At 44.4% G+C, this 20,489-nt stretch overlaps 1 protein-coding gene across 5 annotated transcripts in view; it reads right to left on the bottom strand.

Annotated features, from left to right (window-relative positions):
* Nucleotides 1-20,489, bottom strand: part of CDK17 (cyclin dependent kinase 17) — a 410,092-nt gene that overhangs the window by 365,743 nt on the left and 23,860 nt on the right. For 2 of the 5 annotated variants that reach the window (XM_069229532.1, XM_069229531.1), the window contains exon 1: nt 8,099-8,557. The exons of 2 other annotated variants lie outside the window; for them this stretch is intronic. The gene's annotated coding sequence lies outside the window, so the exon portion shown is untranslated. Of the gene's footprint in view, nt 1-8,098; nt 8,558-20,489 lie in introns of those variants that run through there. One more of the 5 variants, XM_069229530.1, reaches the window with a different exon arrangement.

The raw sequence follows: 20,489 nt of genomic DNA, 5'->3' as shown, positions 1-20,489 counted from the left end.
CAGCTGGCAGCAACACAGGTGATTCTGTCTTTGTCGGAGAAACACCAAATCCCCAACAAAAGTCCATGAAAGGCTAGCCTACAGACTATCTAACAAGAAGCAAATGTTCAGTAAACTGTGGGATCCGTTGTTACTTACTTTAGTCAAGACTAACAGGGCCTAGCATCTCTGAAGGGATTGAGAATACTGGGGCTGTTGGACAGAGACAGATATGTCACTGACAGAGGAAGGGTGTCCGGAGAACAAGGCAATTATGGAGTCTTGATAGGGTAGGAAGAGAAGTAATTATGCTGGCAAGGCAATTGGGGGCAGGGGAGCAGGTTCCTTCATGGATTAGGAAAAGGGGCAATAGGTTGTTTTTTGGGGATTGTTAGGTCGGTATGCACATTTCATGTTGTAATATTGTTGAACAGAAATTCAATATAGACAATGAACACTAAAACGCTACTAATATAAATCATGACGTCCCTCCAGACTTCCAGAAATAATAGTGACAGCAGCAAACTAAGTACCCTCTGAAACCAAGGATACGACATTACCACAGAAACATGTGGACCTAAACCTAACATGGTTTATTACTCAAATATCAATTTCAAGACTAAAAAACAAAAAGAATTTAATTTGATTCCCCAGCAGTACTTTGATAATCTCTGAAAACACTATTTACCCTAAACACCAGGTTGTTTGGTAAACAATTACATTATGTTACTAATCAGCTTATTATTTCTGCACGTACACTAATGCTGCAGCTAAATGTGAACTGGACACTTGCAGTAAAGCTGCAAATTTTGGTCTAAAATATTAGTTTGTCTCAAATGCCTAAAACATGCTCAGAATCAAACATTATTGCCTCTTTCATAGCGATGACTTTTTAAAGTCTCTCGTGTCCTTTTACAGCCTCTCATGGGGACACAAGCCTCGCGAGTCTAAATTCGTTTTTAGATGCTCATGCGTTTTGATAAATGCCAATCTACTACTTTAGTAGGACAGAAACTGCTTCAGACGCCCAGGTTTAGCCTCATTACAGTGTCATATACCCTTGTTCTTTCAGTCTTCCGTGGCAATTTTCACCAACATATGCCAGTGACAGTTTCAGATGCCCAGGTTTAGTCACAGCTTGTATTCAGTCTTGTGTGCTCATCTTGGTTCACCAGATGCCAGGAACGGCTTCAGGTGCAAAGGTTCAACCTCACACACCAAGTACGTTCTCATTTGCCGGTGTTTATTCCCATTTGTCTACATACTATCTTGTGTGTTCATGTTCCACAATCACGCCTCACAGTACATGCACACTCCAATTTTCCTATATGCAGCCTCATCATATTTCAGGAAGCCAGGTGACGTGTAATTTATCAATGTAATGGTCTCATGTGTCCACACTTCACCATTATCTACTAGGAACAAGACCAGGGCCAATGCATAGATGCAAATGTCAATGGTCCATCATCATATGCCACAGGCAGGCACAGACATAAACACACAATAACAGACATGTGCACACACCCAAATGTAGGACACACAGAGACACGTGCACAAGCTTTACGCTTATCTTTCCCTTCCTCAGTTTAATTATCTGCTTGCTGGGATACTTCACTCCTGACACTAGAGCTTCACTGTACAGTCCAGGTGTAGTAGGGTGGGACAGGGACGCGGTGAATGTTGGTGCAGAGGTCATGGAGCAGAGCTACAAGCCACACAGACACCACCAAGGAAGGCTGTAGGTCAGGCAGAGAGAAAGGAGGACAGAGCAAAGGAAGAAAAATGTGTCTGCTAATGCCAAATAATGGCAGGACTCCAGTCCTGGTCTCTTCCGCCTCCCAGCAAAGGTTGATGACTCTCTAGTTCAACTGATGTGGTGAATGGGTAGAACCTTGGAAGCAGTACCTTACTACTATCACTGCCCTAAGCACTGTCCGGGTCCTGGCCCTAGAGAACAGCGCATGCCTTCACCCACAGTCTTAAACGCAAAAATCAGAAACAACTTAATCAGGGGTTGGAAACAAGGATGTGTCATTTGTCTCCTTGCTGCAGACACTGACTTACGAGTACCTCTTACAAAAACTGTGGTCTGCATGCGACCACAACACAGGAAAAGGTGGATGTCCTCAAGCAGATGGTGCCGAAATAGGTCTTAGGAAAAAAAAAATGCAAAAAAAAAAACACACTGAAACACAGTACTACAAAGCAGAGAAAGGTGCATGATGGACCTCCATCAGGTAACCAGACAGGAGCTAAAACCAAGAATGGAGGCTAAGAGGAGCACGTACAAAAACTAGTAGAAAAAGTCCCCGTTAAAAGGAAAACAATGCATAAATGCTGCAGCCAACTCAATAAAGTAGCCTCTCATTGTTGAAAGTTATTTATGCTGGTAAAGGTCACCGTGAAGGAATGGAGGGATTTAAAAATTGTAGAAATTTGGTGCCCAACATTTTTTATACATGGCCGTGAGTAACAAAGGGGAAGTGCGACCATAAAATACCTCCCTGAACCCTTGGCCAAAAGCTGCCCAACAAACTACTTGCCCCACAAGAGCGGCAGGACGAAGGTGTGGGGCACTGCCACACTGCCCTGTAAATAGTGAGAACACCAAAGACACGCTGCAAGAATGATGTTACCAGTCGTTTTCAATATAATGAACTGAGTACTTTTAGCATCATTATTACTTTTATCTGAATTAAAATGAAGCTGGATATCTAGGTTGGTTTCTTCATACTGTTTTAGCAAATGTCTTTCATGTTTCGCCTTTTCAGAATTAATAAACAATGTTAATGTCACGTTTCATGAATACAGATAAAGCAATATTTAGATAAATTTATTTAAATGACCAAGCCTTTCTCTCCAGTGGCAAATTGTTTTGAGGCAAGTGACTTTGAGTGGAACCCCTCTGATGTAAATAAGGACACTATGTTTCTTTTTCAAGCAGAGGTGAGTTTAGCTTTGAATTTGATATGTACAGCGACGACTTGATGTGCATTGTTGTAGTATTGTGACAAATCTTTCAAATGCCTTCTTTGAAAGTGGGGAAGAGTGTGCCTGGCAGTAGTGTGAGCTGCTACTCAGTAACATCAATGTGAAACAGGAGTAGTATTATATACATCTATAAAGTGTAACATTCACTACCAAGATAATTTCTTGTCCCTACGACGAGAAGCAAGACAGAAGCATCAAGGGGTGGGAAATGTTAAACCTTCAAACCCTATGTTGCAAAGGCTCTCCAGTAGGCCATGTTGTTAAGGTTTTCCAGAAGGCCACGTTGCTAAGGCTCTCCAGAAGGCCATGTTGCTAAGGCTCTCCAGAAGGCCATGTTGCTAAGGCTCTCCAGAAGGCCATGTTGCTAAGGCTCTCCAGAAGGCCATGTTGCTAAGGCTCTCCAGAAGGCTATGTTCTTAAGGCTCCCAAGAAGGTCACGTTGGTAAGGTTCTCTAGCAGGCTATGTTGCTAAGGCTGTCCAGTAGGCCATATTACTAAGGCTCTCAAGAAGACCATGTTGTTAAGGCTTTCCAGTAGGCCACGTTGATAAGGCACTCCAGTGGGCCACATTGATAAAGTCTCTAATAGGCCATGTTGCTAAGGCTCTCAAGCAGGCCTTGTTGGTAAGGCTTGACAGTAGACCATGTTGGCAAGTCTTTGCAGTGAGCCATGTGGACTGTAAAAGTTACAGATTTGTAGTAGCCAAACTTTCTTAAGTTTGAATACATGGCCAAAAGTCTCATGTTCTAGAATGTGAAATGCAGAAGTGAATGATAACAAGGAGATTGTTGGCAGAAGTGTAAATTTCTCGTGGGAATGTAGAGTTGGAGTCTGCCAGCAATGAATAGCTAATGTTGTTGAAGGAGTGGTGAGAAATGCATACTAGCTTGAATTTAATATTTTTGGGTATTGGCAGTCAATGAAGGGAAGATACAGTTGATGTGGCTGCTACCCTTGAGATTGTGCATATGGGTTGTCACTGTGATTTGCTGTGACAATTTGGTGGAGGGGTTTGAATGAATTTCAAAAAAGAAATGTTATGAGAAGGCATTACTGGCCCACCTTCTCCCCCATGCAGAGGTGCAGATTTCCAAATGCAGACAAAAGTGGGTGTAAGAAGAAGACAACAGTGACCAGCGGGTACAATTAAGCCCCTTAAGGATCATGAAACTCTTTGAAGACCCAAATCGGAGCAAAAGAAATGACATGATGGAAAGAGGAAGTAAGTTGTGAATGGGTGGACACTGTTGGGTCCAGCGCCTCTACCCAAAACCAATATAATATAAAATAAAGTGATATTATAAGAGTATTGATGTGGTGCCCTTCTTTGTATTATATTATATTATTAATTTAGACTTACTCTATCTAGTTGACCTGCTTGAGGTAACGTGAAATTTAATTTTGGATCATCCAATTTCATCAAAAATTGACACACAATCACAGTACACGCATGAACCCCTTTTTCTACCAACTAAAACAGCAGGCAGAAATATTACTGAAAGAAACAATACATAATTAAATGTAATCAAAGGTAGGTGAAGGACTCAGCATCTCAAATGTGAAGGTGCTCAAAACATCTAAACTATACTTAGGAAAGAAGGTAGGGTAGCGGGCACCTGTCAAGGTAGGCAATATTGAAGCAACTCAGCTCTACTGTCAGGTGCCCTTATGTATAATAATATATATCTGCAACGCTAAGCTATTTAGGATAAGGCTTAAAAGAAAAACTTGCTACAGTATGAACGAACTATATGGCATGTCAGCCTGCCACAGAGCGGTGCCCTCAAGGCAGAAGAAATCCGGTCTGTCAACAAAAGTAGAAGTGGCAGATTAATCACAAATTTCTTGTCACATAGTTATAATGATCATTTTGGTCAATTACGTATTTGCCGAACATTACTGTATGAGATTTAAATGCAGGCACAGAATATTATATCATATGGCATATACGGACACTATTATTACTCTTAAAGGGATTAGGCTCAATCATACAAGGCAACCTTAAATTTTGTAATGCTAACAACATTGGTTTCATTCGAGGGAGCTTGGCTCATTTGAACTGAATATGGCTAGCGGTTAGAATGGACTCCTCTTCTAAGTGCTATTTTTAATTCTGAAACTGGCCTTTTGTAATGCAACTATGTCATGGAGCAATTTGTTGCTGCTCTTCTAGAAAGAGAAATCTTTAAACAGCTCTTTTATTATCATTTAGAAAATTATGAAGAGGTTAGTTTTAAGTATTTTTTTTTAATTAAGAGGGATGAGCAGCCCCAGGTAAAGAAGTTGTCATAGAAGAGTGCACACAGATTGTGGGGACAGATAACTGTTCAAAAGCCTTCATCTTTAAAGTGTTGCTAGTATTGCTTTTTCTACACGAATTCCTTTTTGGGGGACAGAGTCCATCTGGAACTGCGATTTAAGGCTGTATAAAACTAAACTTCTGTGGCATGCATTAAAAGCCTGAATTTTGGAAAGCTGGGTAAAAAAAAAAAAGGACAGTCACAATTTTACAAATTACAAAAAGGTGAAGTAAATATTGCACATATTTGTTTCCAGTGTAGGCCTCTTGCAGATTATCAGAAAAAGGAGGAGGCGAGAAGTCAGTAGCCAAAAGCTGCATTAAGGCCTAAATATCCCTATGTCGGATTTGGCGGAAAATGATTAGTGCAAAATAGAGGTCCTAATGATTATCAAAGTACGGAAATCATGTACTGAGGATTCTGGCATGATGCTGTACTGATAGGAAATGTAGTTTTGGGTGTGTGATGTACTATTGCATTTTGAAAAAAAAAATCCTCGTTGCTAGTCTCAATCTGGACTTGGTAGCAGAGAGATGGCGTGTTATCTTCACCTTCTAAAGCTTATAAGGGTGCAAGGCTTCTTTGGGCCTACCCTGAGAGATTCATCATTCTACCCGATTCGCAGAAAAACAAGGTTTTATCTTTAAAACAGTCATAACACGTCAATAAAAAAATAGCTAACTGGCCTGGCAACAAATCAGTGGGATTCTCAAAAGGGGAATAAGCTTGTTATTGTTAGACATAACAAACATGCTTCAGTCATAACTCCAGTCCATTCAGATCCCAAAAGGAGAACTGCAGATAGTCATCAATGGTGCAGGAACCAGTGATAAGCAGCAATGAAAAATATCTCACAATATCGGATGCCCCAAGCTTCAATGCTTTAGCGTGTAGACAAAATCACATTATTGATTTAAAATGATACCTCATGGGAGAAGGGCTGCCCAATCAGAGGGTTGGAAGCAGAACAGTCGTCCTCAAATTAATGTGGATTGGGAAATACAACTAATTCAGAATCCATTGTTCAATACAGATAAATAACAATTCCCTGGCTGTGAGCGGGACTAACCTTCCAATATGTGAGCGTGGGCAAGTGCCGAGAGAGAGTGGGGGTTGTTTCTGGCCTGAATCTGGGCATTAACTTTCCAGAAAACGCTGCTATATTTTCATCAACAAATACATCTAAAAACGTTTAATTCAACGAATCAAGCTGTATAATGGGCTAATTAAGGGGATGCAGTTGCTTATTTACAGGAAAATTGTATAGACAAAAAAACGTTAAACTCCACCTAGGCATTTACAAACATGTTTTCTGATTACTGTATGGCGTACTACGTACACCACGCGTTGCCTCTTAAATAAGGAGGAACCAAACCTCAACCAAAACCAATGCTTTTCAAATAAAAAAAATGCCATTTCTTTAAACTAAACGAGATAAACTCTCTGGGACGTTATTTTTACGCTAAAACCCAAACCACAAAAAATAAACATTTGTTCTAGTGACTACAACGACAAATAAACGCCCACGGGCTATCCTTAAATATTTATCTGTGCTTGTTGCAATATTTCAAGGCAACTTTTCAAAAATAAACGAGTTTGACATTTTGAAACTGACACTGTTTTGACTAAGCAACTACCTAGAAGCATGACTTCCAATTTTCAATAATATTTACCGGTCTGCCGAATTATGCTAGCCACAGACTTTTACCAGAAATCCATCCAAATTCGTGATCTGAAAACCACATAGGAATGTTGATCTTCCGCAGCGGAGACACCTAAAGAATGCATTCCTCACACTTTGAGCCTAAGACATAAGCCCTGAAGGGGGCTCGGAAATGTAAAACATGGATTTAAACTGCATCTCGAGAGAAGTGGCGAGTGGGAGGGTTGGGGGTCAGGGGGACAGTGGTATTTCACCAACTGAAGGGAGTTCAGTAGTTCAGTGCTGACAAATATTTAGACGCCCCGCGCTACTGTACTCTGTCACAGGTCAGAGTAAACACTGAAAACAAATCTACTGGAAATCAAACAAGAACGACAACGCTCTGCCTCGGTAAATAAACAGTGCGAAACCAAGCCCGGGCTGAAATGAAACACCTAGGTGTTACTTTCTCCTTGTGAAGAGTCAGCCTCGCCTGCTGTGTTTTAATTGGGCCGATTTCATTCGGTATTTTGCACTGCTACGCAAAGTCCACTCTGCACAAGCAGGAGAGCTCTGCGTGTAATCTCTGCAAGGATGAAAAGCTGCCTTTAAGTCTCCTTTTAGGGCTGCTCAGTAAATACAATTGCACCGGTAAGTCGGGTTAGTTCACCTAATAAACCAATAACAAAGTCCCTTCGGCTGACCTTATCAAGAGGAAGGAGGGGACTATCCAAGCTGTTGCATGGTGACAGTGCCTCTCCCAAGCCCTTAACACATTTACATGGGGTGAGCTTCGCAAAAGGGTACTTATAAATGCCAGGCTCTGAATGTCGTATCCACTGTAAACGTGTCATTACAGCAAGTGGCAGCATCTGACAGCACGGGGTTCTCACAACTGGAAATATGAAAAGGGCTGCAGCTGGAGAATGGATCCGAGGTTTCAGTGCCAGGGCTGCAGCTGTCTGTCAGAGACGTTTTCAGGATGGTGGGCACACGCCACCAGCCGGACTGCAGGCAGAGCTCTATCCACAGCGCTGCATTTCCTGAGTGCAGTTTCTGGGATGGGGAGACAGCCACCCGCTCCCGGGCGAGGAATTCCGCTCCCCAGCACGGGAGACGGGGAGAGAAACATCACGGAGCCCTGCACACTGTCAGAGGGATTCGCGGAAAACCAAAACAAACTTACCTCCCCTTCTCGGAGTCCACCGGCTTCCACTCGGGCGTCCCCGATCCCCGGGCCGGATACAGTCCCTGCAGCACCGGGATATTATTGTTTCAAAACCGCAACGTCCCTTCAGGATTCCTGCCCTCCGCACCAGTCGCTTCCTTTCCTGTTTACTTTCTGCTTAATTTCTCCTTTGTTGTCAGTTCTGCAAGCCTGGGTCGGGTGTCATGGTTTAATTCCGTAAAAGGGCTGCTTCAAAACATGGCTCCCAGCTTAGTAAAAAAAAAAACGCTCACACCAGGGAGAAATAAATAGTCAAGACATGATTCTTTCCCCTTCCTATGTTTCCAGGGAGGCGAAACAATAAAAGATTCCGGGGCCGTCTGACTGAAAGGCCGCTCGGTGAATAATGCAGGGCCGGGTGCCTGACAGTGCGACTACAGATTCACGCCTCCGCCTGCCTGCTTCGCAGAGCACACTTTTTTTTTTTTTTTACAAACCCTCAACCAGCAGTGACAGAAAGCGAGAAGGGGGCTGAAGAGAGGCGACCGAGAGGGAGCACAGCTGCGACACCTGCCGTTCTGACGGTGTAAGTTACAGCCGAGAGTCCCGCTGCCGGCAGCTGCCGTCGGTCCGGCAGGCGGGGGGACCAGAAACAACCCCGCCTCTGCTACCGCTTTCTGTCCACAACTCAAACGTGGATCCACACACCGCATGCAACATTTTGAGTCTACTGCATGCCATGCAAGGTTCAGCATACAAAGCTGCTAAGCCTAAGGGCGGCTAAAAATAAAGATGTTAATTTTAAATCAATTTATGGGGCCACTGTCTACCTAACGAGCAACCAGGGGCTCAACACTGCTGGAAGTGCAATGGCATCGGCAGCCAAGGGTGTTAGAGGTCAGTCGTACCCCTAGCTCGTATTCCTGTTTTTCGCTGCCTAGCAAAAGGTCTGGGGCTCCATTTCGATTGGTTGTACCATGGCCGATTTCACGTTTGTTAGCCACTGATACCAATGAACAGTATAACATTAAAACGAATAAATACAGCGAAGGAGAAAATAAACAAACAATAACAAGCACCGTGTGAACACCTGAATGGAAGTCAAAGCATACTGATACAGTGAGCTCAACCTGCCTATATATAGCTGAAGATTAAGGCACCCACCTTCCTCACAGGGAAGGCGGCCTTAAGCGAGTTAACTGGCGTTTAGTTCAAAGGGATAAAGTTTCCCAACACTAGGCCTTGCTGCGCATCCCCGTCTCATGACCCACACCGTCCACCAGGGCTTGCCTTTTAGCCGTCAACACTAGCATTGTGAGGCTTGTGAACCTGACTGTAAGGTTGGAAATATGGGCTTAAAAAATTCTGCCATGCTAAGTCCTGGGGTAGTTACTTACTGGTCATTTTCATTACTCTGAGTCCTGGCCTTCCTCGTACCTGGCCTTACAAATTGAGCATTCGCTCTTGTCCACAGACTTTTTGTTACTCAAGCCAGTTAAAAACATTCAACACCTCGAATATGCTTTCCATTTTTATGCTACACTTTTCATAATTCCTTAATTTCCTGTAGGTTCCAAACTCCCCAAAAACATTTGAAGCCAAACAACATTCATCACCAAAGGGATAGAATGGATGGGAATCCTGGACTCTGACGAGGAAGACCAGGACTCGGACTAATGAAGATGACTAGTAATTAACAAGGTAATTACCTCCTTGTCCGTCTTCTTCATCCCAGTCCTTACATCTTAAACTCATACACAAACCAAATAATTCAGCTTCCCTCTTCAATTTATAGATATGCCGCCTACATTGTATGCCAATTTGAAATGTAATCACACCATTACTGTTTTAATACTGACTCCAAAACACAAGAAGCAAAAGAGGGGGGTGGGAGGAGGAGTTACCCTCAATTGAATTCTTTAGTGCCTCATAAACATAGTAAGGATGACCATGTGGCATCACTACATATGTTAGCCAATGAGGTTCCTTTCATTGCTCTCAAAATATGGGGACCCCACTAGCCGACCTTCCCTGAACTTGAGCGTAGAGGGATTTTCTTTGTTTATCATATTATGATGACTTGCTTCAGCGACCTATTAAGAGATGCTGAGGATTGTAAATCTTGACCTGAAACCACATACGTAACTAACAAAAAGTCAAAGTCAACCTTTCTAAAGGATTCTGTCCTAGAAATTTCCAAAGTCCTGTGGACATCCAGGGTATGATTCCACAGGTGAGGGCGGTAAAGGCAAAAAGCTGGCAACAACAGCATCCATTTTAGGACATCCCCATTCCCCATTCCTCACTCCTCATCCCTACTTCTCATCCCTACTTCTTATCCATCATCCCTACTTCTCAACCATCATACTTTATCCCTACTTCTCATCTATCACCCCTGCTTCTCTTCCATCATCCCTACTTCTCATCCTTCATACATCATCCCTACTTCTCTTCCATCACCCCATCTTCTCATCCCTGCGTCTTATCCCTGCTTGTCATCCATCATTCCTACTTCTGATCTATCATACATCATCCCTATTTCTCATCCGTCATCCCTACTTCACATTCATGAGACATCAGCCCTGCTTCTCATCCATCATCCCTGCTTCTCTTCCATCATCCCTTCTTCTCATCCATTATATATCACCCTACTTCTCATCCATCATCCTTGCTTCTCTCCCATCAGCCCTACTTCTCATCCATCAAACTTCTTCCCTACTTCTCATCCATCATCCCTGCTTCTCTTCCATTATCTATACGTCTCATCCCTGCTTCTCATCCCTACTTCTCTTCCATCATCCCTGCTGTTCTTCCATCATCCCTACTTCTTATCCATCATCCCTACTTCTCATCCATCATACATCATCCCTGCTTCTCTTCCATCATCCCTACTTCTCATCCATTATATATCACCATACTTCTCACCCATCATCCCTGCTTCTCTCCCATCATTCCTACTTCTCATCCATCATACTTCTTCCCTACTTCTCATCCATCATCCCTGCTTCTCTTCCATCATCTATACGTTTCATCCCTGCTTCTCATCCCTACTTCTCTTCCGTCATCCCACTTCTCTTCCATCATCCCTACTTCTTTTCGGTCATTCCTACTTCTCATCACTGCTTCTCATCCCTGCTCCTCATCCATTTTTTCATCCATCTTCCATCATTCCTACTTCTCAGACTTCATCCAACATCCCTACTCCTCATCGATCACCCCTACTCCTCATCCCTCAGTCATACTAACTCATTTTCAGTTTTGTGAAACACACCTTCATACTGATTGTTTGGCAACAGCCAATCAGAGTTATGAGAGAGGCCTGCATTCTATTTCCCTGAAAAACAGCCTTCTCATTGCCTGAGCTGGGTGAAGATGGAGTAGAGGAAATGCAACTGTGTGTTTGTTTCCAGTGAATTCAAGGCTGTACAACATTTCATTTTATTTAACTGTTTTTCTGTTTACACAGGCCTCTGCAGAAAGCTCTGCTGGTTTGAGAAATACAAGGAGCCCACAGCTTGGGCCATAAATCAGCTCTTGGAGAAAAGATTATACAGTTCATCTAAGGTTCAATGAAAACCATTCTGGTTTCCGAAAAGAGCAGTCTCCGATTTAAACATTTTGTTACAAATAATAATGAAACCAGAAAAGGTTAGGATGAATTGGATTACACTGTCACCAGAGTTGATTTTAAACATTTTCTTTCTACATCTGAAACTGCAACCAGAAAAGTTTTTGGTTGAACTGCAGATGAACTGTATAACCATTTCTCCAAGAGCTGTTTATGGCCCAAGCTGTTGGTTCCTTGTATTTCCCAAACCAGCAGAGCATTCTGCAGAGGCCTGTGTAAACAGAAAAACACTTACTTAAATAAAATGAAACATTGTACAGCCTTGAATTCACTGGAAACAAAAAATACAGTTGCATTTCCTCTCCTCTGTCTTCACCCAGCCCGTGCAATGAGAAAGCTGTTTTTCGGTGAAATAGAATACAGCTCTCTCTCATAATTCTGATTGGGTGTTGCCAACCAATCAGTGTGATGGTGTGTTTCTAAAAACTGAAAATGTGTTGGTATGACTGAGGGATGAGGAATGAGGAGTAGGGATGATGGATGAGGAGCAGGGATGATGGATGAGGCATGAGAGGTAGGAATGAATGAAGATGGATGAGAAGTATGGATGTGAAGCAGGAATGAGGGATCAGAAGTAGGAATGATGAAGGAGAAGCAGGGATGAGGGATCAGAAGTAGGGTTGATGGAAGAGAAGTAAGGATGATGGATGAGAAGTAGGGCTGATGTATAATGGATAAAAAGTAGGGATGATGGATGAGAAGTAGGGAGGATGTATGATGGATGAGAAGTAGAGATGCTGGATGAGAATGAGGGATGATGGATGATGGATGAGAAGTAAGGATGAGAAGTAGGGATGATGGAAGATAAGTTGTCGTGATGGATGAATAGTAGGGATGAGAAGCAGGGATAAGGGATGAGAAGTAGGGATGGTGTATGATGGATGAGAAGTAGGGATGATGGGTGAGAAGTAGGGCTGATGTATGATGGATGAGAAGTAGGAATGATGCATGAGAAGTAAGGATGATGTATGATGGATGAGAAGTAGGGGATGATGTATGAGAAGCGAGGATGAGAAGTAGGGATGAGGATGGCCTAAAATGGATGCTATAGGGAACACCAAATCACCAGAACTATGAAAAGGCAGTGGTACTTTTGGAACAAAATCAGGACTTGGACTCATAAAGACCTTCTGTCAAAAAACGTTAAGAAGGGTTCTGAATGTAAAAGATCCCCAATTCACCAATTCTTCTTAACAGATCTCATCCTGTAGGGGTAAGTGGCGCAAGGACCTAGGGCAATCGTGAATCTGAATACCCCCTTCTTTTGTGACTCTTTGGCTAAGGGAAAGAGAGGCAAGAAATTAGCTCAGGTTGTGTTTCCCGTCATCCATCCTGTGAGTCGCAGGCAGGGGACAGGAGGCAGGAAGTCAGGTGCATGATTGTCGCTTCACTTCAGCCCCTGACATTGTGATGTTGTGGGGGGCTATTTAGGCCGGGCTCAACCAGGCCTTTCCTTTTCACTTCGCCGTAGCGACTAAGGGGCATGAATGAAGCCACGGCTGTGGTTTGCGGACCACAAAGGCATGATGTGATCTAAGGAAATCGGTTACACTGTGCAGAGGGAGGACTGAGCCCTTTCAGGCATGCCGATCCAACAGAGTAATTCATCTTGGTGATTAAATCTGCCCTGGGCCCAGTAATTCGGGCATTGTAGCACAACTTGGAATTTCGGCCAGCTCAGAATGCTGCGATTGCAGCCAGACTGCGCAACCATAAGTGCAGCTGCTGCGGCATCAGCACTGTGAAAGTGGGTCCACCAGTTCTGTGTCCTATTCTGATACTGAGCAGGACGTCTAGGTGGTTAGCTATCCCAGATGGTCCAATGTCCCACTACAAGCTGCTTTTCTGTCTGTTAAGAAAAAGTCCAGGGGTGGCGGAAGTGGGCGGCCTCTTTGGCCGGCGTCACACCTAAGTGCAGGGCGTGGTTAATTTCTGTCATCGCAGATAAGAGTAGGTAGGCCAGAGTACATTTTGATATTTATGGTAGCTTTAGTGGTATTTGTAGCCCTCAACTTTATCATGGCTACTGTCAGCAGAGTGTAATAGGCCCTTAAGGTGTTGCAGGAAGACAGGCATGGAGGACTTGCTTCAGGAAGGGGTGCTGGAACAGGCATGGGTGGATTAAAACACCCTAAAAGAGTGTCAGAAGAGGGAGTTGCCAGTGCAGCTTTTGCCTGTACCTCTCCGCTCAAAAACAAAGAGATTTAAACAGAAAAAAATGACTGAGGCTGGTGTGTTTGTTACCTACATCAGATGCTGTTTGGGATACTGTAGCTGAGCCCGCATTGCCACCTGTAGTCAGAAGCGGGTCGGCGGTGGTGAGGGGGGGCCCAAGGACAGTGAAATGATCAGGCGCGTTACTGAGGGAGCACGTCGGGGGACAGGGAAGAGGTCTCGCTGTGGAGGCTGCAATGGCACATGATCCCCGGCAGGGGGATTATTGTGTTGACAAGCTCGTGCCTGCACTGGGCACATGTAAGAATGAGGATGCTGCAAGTGTTGTGGCACTTGATGACGTGTCTGCAGCTAACTGCAGGCTGCACAGCACGTTAGAGGAAAGGTACTGTGGAGCGCCTGCCAAGAGGGAAGCGCCCATAGTTTTTAACAATCCAATTGTGATAATTGAATTGGATGAAGAGGAGGGCATAGGTCAAGCAGTAGAAATGGTCCAGGGTGAATTTTGTAGGTAATGTGCCTGCATTTAATGCTGGGGGATGGCCTAACCATACCCAACAGTTGGTCCCCAGCTGGGTCAGCCCCTTGATAAATAAAATTCAGAGATGGGCAGTGGACAATGGAGCTCTTCATGGGGCAACTAGTCGTTTAGGGGCAATAGGTATGGGGGTTAGCGTAGGTGGTAAGGGGGAAGCTGGAAGTTGGATGGTATCGGTTTGCTTTATTAGGAGAGTGGAGATCTTATGGGGCAGGCAGAGGACAGAGAAATCCCTTTCCAGCCCAGGGCAGCTTTTAGTAAGACAGGGTGTGAGAACTTCTCTAGGCTGAGGGGCTTGAAGGGAGAATGGCCAGCAGTGGTGCAATGTTTCAGGCTCCAACGATGTATGGATGCTGGTGGGGGTCGAAGAACCGCCTGGGTGTTGGTCTGAAGTGAGAGCAGGCTTCAGAGTGACTTGCTTGACATCATAGGAGCCCGTTGATGCTGCACTAATGCGAACGATGGGAAGCAGACAAGCATTAGCTGGGACGCTGCTGGTTTTGTGGATATAACAGGGTGAGAGGAGGAAATCTTATATTATGAAGAGGAGGGTTGTTTAGAGGAAGGCGAAATAGTGGATGAGGAAGCTGGTACTCCGTTGGTGACAACAACGGCATCGGGGTTGGGTGGACATTTAACACCAGGAGTAGTGTTGGTGTTTTTCAGAAGACGGTGCAGAAGCCGGTCCAGTGCGACACAGTGGGTTTTGAAGAATACCAGGAGTAATCAAGAGCAGTGCGCTTCAGTCCCTAGAGGTAAGCAGAGAGTGGTTTGGGGAATTCCTAAGTTGGTGGACAGGCCCAAAGTTGTTAAGGTGGTGTCTGTGGCAGTGGGAAACTTTCCAGTTAAAGCACCACAGAATGATAAGTGTGCGAATGGAGGTAAGGACATGGAGATACAAACAAATGTGGAAGAGAATAAAGTTAACAAACCCGGTACTGCAAAGGATGATGGTAAGATGAGCGGGGAATCGGTTTCAATCACAGGAAGTGATAAGATGGGTAAAGATGATGGTGGTGTTTCGGGGGTAGTATCAAGAATAAGAGATTTACTTATATTGGAGTGTAGATGCCTCTGGGGGCACATCTCACACAGAAAATGAAAGGTAAGATCTGTAAGGGGAAATTTGTGGACGTTTTCAAGCTGTTTCATAGAGGGGTACAGGCAAAGGAGGGCTCAAAAGAGGAAGAGTGGGAGCTAGCACGCAGGCTAAAGGTGTCCACTACTATAGAGAATTGGACTTCCGCTTTCTTAATCTTTGCAAGTGTGTATTGTGAGTGACATCCAGAACAATGTGGTGCCCTTTTCAAATACATGAATGTGGTGCAGAGAGTACAGATGGACTATGGGAGTTTCACACCAGATTAGCAGTTAACCCAGACGAGTGGGGGGAGATAGATAAGGAGCTGTTCATGGAATGGCTTTACACGGCTAACAATGTCCTGTTCGTCAACACTGCTATTGTTTTGCCATTGCAATACAAGCCCCTTCAGGGGCTCCGCACCCAATATGGGGTGGGGAGTTTCAGGAGGGGGCAATTTTCCCCAAATCGTTCTTGCTGCTCCTTCAATAGAGGGCCATGTACACGCCTCCAATGTACATTTTGGCATGACTGCCCCAAATGCGGGGGGAAGCATCCATTGGTCCAGTGCTTTGGGTAGGCTCAGTGGGGATGGCAAGGAAATGCAGTCAGAGGTGGAGATAAGAGAAGAGGTCAGATGCAACAGGTGGTGGGAAAGGGCCCTACTCCTATTAAGTTTCAGACCTTAACTTACAAGTTGAAGTTCTACCCGAAGCAGGATATAGCTTGTACTGGTTTTTTTTGGACAGTTTTGTTTTGTGTTATAAGGGCCCTAGAGTTCGGAGATGGGCAAAAAATCGGAGTTCTGCATAGGAGAATCCAGAAGTAATGAGGGCCAAGATGAATAAGGGACCTGCTCAGGGGAAGATTGTGGGGCCTTTTAGGTTTTTGGCCTTTGGCAAATTTGACCATTTCCCCTTTGGGTGTGGTTCCTAAGAAACAGCAGGGTGAATTTAGATTGATTCATCACTTGTCTTGGCCCATAGGAGAATCTGTCAACGACTTTATAGCCCAAGAAGATTCGGTGGTGCATTATGCCTCTGTTGATGAGGCCCTTACGTTGATTAAGTCCTGTGGAGTCAGAGCGGAAATGGTAAAATCTGATATTCAACCTGCTTTCAGGCTTTTGCCAGTATATCCAGAGGATTTTTCCTTGTTGGGTTTGCAGTTTGACAATTCTATTTACATAGACAGGACTTTGCCAATGGGTTGCTCAGTATTGTGTTCATTGTTTGAGGCTTTTAGCTCCTTTTACAGTGTTTTTTCCAATTTGGGAGTGGGGTGCGAACTGTTACACACTACTTGGATGATTTTCTCTTGGTGGAAAGAGGTGGTTCTGGTGATTGGTGGAGAACGTTGGAGCTTTTTAAGACATCAATGGCGGAGCTGGGTGCTCCTTTAGCTCTGGAGAAGGCAGAGGGTCCTAGCACATGCATTAATTTATTAGGGATCGAGGTGGATTCACAAAAGATGGAGGTGAGTTTACCTATGGACAAAGAACAAAAGTTAATTTCCTTGTTGGATGAGGCTGTGGCTAAGTCCAGGTTGGAGTTGAGACAGGTTCAATGTATTTTGGGTCATTTAAATTTTGCATTCCATGTGGTGAGGGTTGGACGTACTTTTTACATGTGGCTTGGTTTCTCAGTGAAGAGCGCTGTTTTTCCACAACCCAGGGTAAGATTACGCATCAGCATTCAAGCGGATCTCAGGATGTGGATACCCTTCCTTAAGGATTTCAATGGTGTGACAATTTGGAGTGGTAGTGGCAGATACAAGTTTTTTTCGGATGCATCAGGAGCACATGGTTTTGGTGTTTTTTTAGGATGGCCACAGGTCAGTGGAGGATTGGCCAGGGGCATGGAAGTCAGCCAGACTCAGTATTGCCTTTTTGGAGTTTTTTCCATTGGTGGTGGCTCTGGTATTATGGGGTAAGACCCTGGCATACAGGTGAGTGGTCTTCCATGGGGTTAATCAATCTGTGGTCAATTTGGTAAATTCCCAGAAAGCATGTGAGTTTTGAAACTGCTGAGGATTTTTCTCTTGGGATGCTTGAAGTTTAATATTATGTTCAGGGCTAGATACGTTCAGGGTGTTAATAATGATATCGCTGATGCCCTAACTCATTCACAGTGGCAGCAATTCAATGGGCTTGTCCGGAAGCAGACCCAACGAAGATAGTGATGCCTCGGGATCTGTGGTTACTGAGAGACTGAGGATGTTACGCTTGATTCAGCAGTCCATAGCAGAGTCAACTCGCAGGAATTATGCTCAGGCCTGGTCTGATTTTGTTAATTCGGTGCTTCTAAGAGGGTGGATGGCGTGCTGACTTTGTTACAGAGGAGGGAGTATGTGGTATGTTTTATTATGATGCAGATTAACGCAGGATTATCCGCAGTGACTTTGGGCCAGATGTAGCAAAACGCCAATTTGCGACTTGCAAATTGCGAGTCCCTGCGACTCGCAATTTGCAACTCGCAAATTGGTATGCAGTACGGTGTCTCAGACACCGACTGCGACTCGCTATGGGGTCGCAATGACCCACCTCATTAATATTCATGAGGTGGGTCGCTAATTGCGGCCCCATAGCGAGTCTAGGCACTCGCAAACATGGAGGCCTGCTGTCGTCAGCAGACCTCCATGTTCGTGACTGCTTTAAATAAAGCAGTTTTTTTTAAGTGTAGCCCGTTTTCCTTAAAGGAAAACGAGCTGCACTTAAAAAAAATAACCGAAACCTTTAGTTTCGGTATTTTTTCAGGGCAGGGAGTGGTCCCTTGGACCACTCCCTGCCCTGAAAAAATATTTGTGGGTCCATTCACAAAGTGGAAGGGGTCCCATGGGGACACCTTCCAATTTGCGAGTGGGTTACCATCCACTTCAATTGCATTCTACTCCGAATCGCAAATAGGAAGGGAACACCCCTTCCTATTTGCGATTCTGAAATGCATATTGCGAGTCGGTCCCGACTCGCAATATGCATTTCTGAATAGCAAAGAGGCTTTTGCGCCTCGCAAACGGCGATTTTCGCCGTTTGCGAGGCGCAAACCCTTTGCTACATCTGGCCCTTTATCGGGTAAGTTGCCAGGGATCTCTTTCTATGATAAGTATTTTGGGGGATATGATCCAATGGAGGGCAAAGTTTGTAAAAGAATTGGTGCGGGTTGACCTAGGGAAGGTGGGGCTTGGGGTGGATAGGAGGCGATCAGTTTCCTGTAAATTATTGCCGGGCATCACTGCTGAGTTGGGGGGGATTTGCTTCTCGCCTTGGGAGGCTGGATTGTTTTCTCTGCGCATGTCTTGGATGTTTTATGGTGCCTGTCTTCTCTTTGAATTTTTGGGTATGAGGGTGAAGGAAGGTTTGTTGTATTCTAATGTTTGGTGGGTGAGGAGGGGACCAGAATATGGTTGGCTAGACCCAAAATGTATCAATTAGGGAGGGGACAAGAAGTTCTCTTACAACCAATGGCCCCCCCGACATGTCCGGTGGGTTTCTGGTTTTCTTTTGCTCACTTTCTGCCTGTAGACTCGAGATATGTGTCAATTCATGAGGACGATTCTTAACTGAATTATTTTCAGGTACTATCTGTTTTGAGGATGGTGCTTGGTAAATTGGGCATTTCCCCGAGAGATTATAGCACACACTCCTTTTGTATAGGAGCAGCTACTGAAGTCAGGAGATTGGGCACTTCGGATACTGGTATCATGTACATGAGGCTTTGGAGGTCTCAATGTTTTGAATGCTATGTTTGAGAAAGTCTGTTTGATATTTGAACAAATTGCCATTTGTTATGGATGTTATTGCATGATCTTTGGGTAATTTTCTTTTTCTTTTCAGGTTGTGTGGCAGGTCCCAGCAGAAGCACTTCCACATTTTGGATAGTCTGGCACTTGTTCGTCCATTGACCAGTGAAACATGCGGAATAGAGGCATTTTGTCTGGCAGCTGGGAATCGATGGAGCTCGTGTATTGGTTTGGTGGGGGTGGGAAGGGAGTGGCATGAGATGCGGTGAGCTGTTGGGTACACAATCTAAGAGATTAGAGATTAGTGGCTGTTTTTTGTCGGGACTTCTTGGGGGTGCATCTAGGGGAGACTGATTCAGTGTCTTTATCAGGAATAGGTTTGCTGAAAGTAATGAAGGTAGACTTGGCAAGAATTAAAGAGAGGTGGGCTGGATCACATATTTTATTGATGGAGGTGGTGCCCAGAAGGTATTTACGAGGTGCGAGGAATCATGGGGCCATAGAAAAGCAACAGAAGAAGGTCAACAGAGAGATGAGAAGATTCTGCAAGGATTTGGATATTAGTACACACAGAGATAATGCAGGAGGATGTTTCTCTCTTTAGAAAGGATGTTGTGCATTTGTCCCTACTTGGTAATGAGTTTTATTTGTTGAAATTGAGGCTTAAGATTGCTGACCTTTTGGGAGAGATGCTCTGAGACTAGGAGTACACTTGAGGGCAGGTCTCTTGTCGGTTGGGGCAGGAAAACACCTTCAGGTTTTCCTGGTTGGTGGGTTAAAAGTCATTTCTCGGATGGGAGTGGGGGTCCAAAAGCAGAACAATGAGAGGTCAGGGATTTTAAGTAAAGAGCAAAGGCATGGGTGGCCAAGGTTAACAGTGCGAGGAGGAGACCAGGGCAGAGGGCTGCTGGATTTTGGGTACAAAGTTGGGATGAGAATGATTATTTCTGGGTAGTGAGCTTTATTAGAGGGGAGGAGATGGGTGTTTAGGTGGTTGTGATGTGTTAGTGAAGTTGGTTAGTTTTGAAAGGCTTGTTTCCGAGGTTGTTCATAAATTTGCCAGGCCTCGAGTAGGTTTGTCTCATACATGCAGCAGGTACCTAATGACCATCCATCAGCACCTGTGAAAGTCCCCATTGTTAACCACAGAGTGGGTGAGCCCGACAAGGTCTTTCATGCCTTGGGCAAGATTAGACAGTCTTGGAAGGACCTTGCCATGGTCCTGAAAGACAGGCCTCTAGATCAAGCT

Source organism: Pleurodeles waltl, chromosome 4_1, assembly GCF_031143425.1.
Source record: "Pleurodeles waltl isolate 20211129_DDA chromosome 4_1, aPleWal1.hap1.20221129, whole genome shotgun sequence".
Classification (NCBI taxonomy): Eukaryota; Metazoa; Chordata; class Amphibia; order Caudata; family Salamandridae; genus Pleurodeles; species Pleurodeles waltl.
The sequence above is the reverse complement of the archived record's forward strand: the minus strand, read 5'-3'. Positions and strand labels throughout refer to the sequence as shown.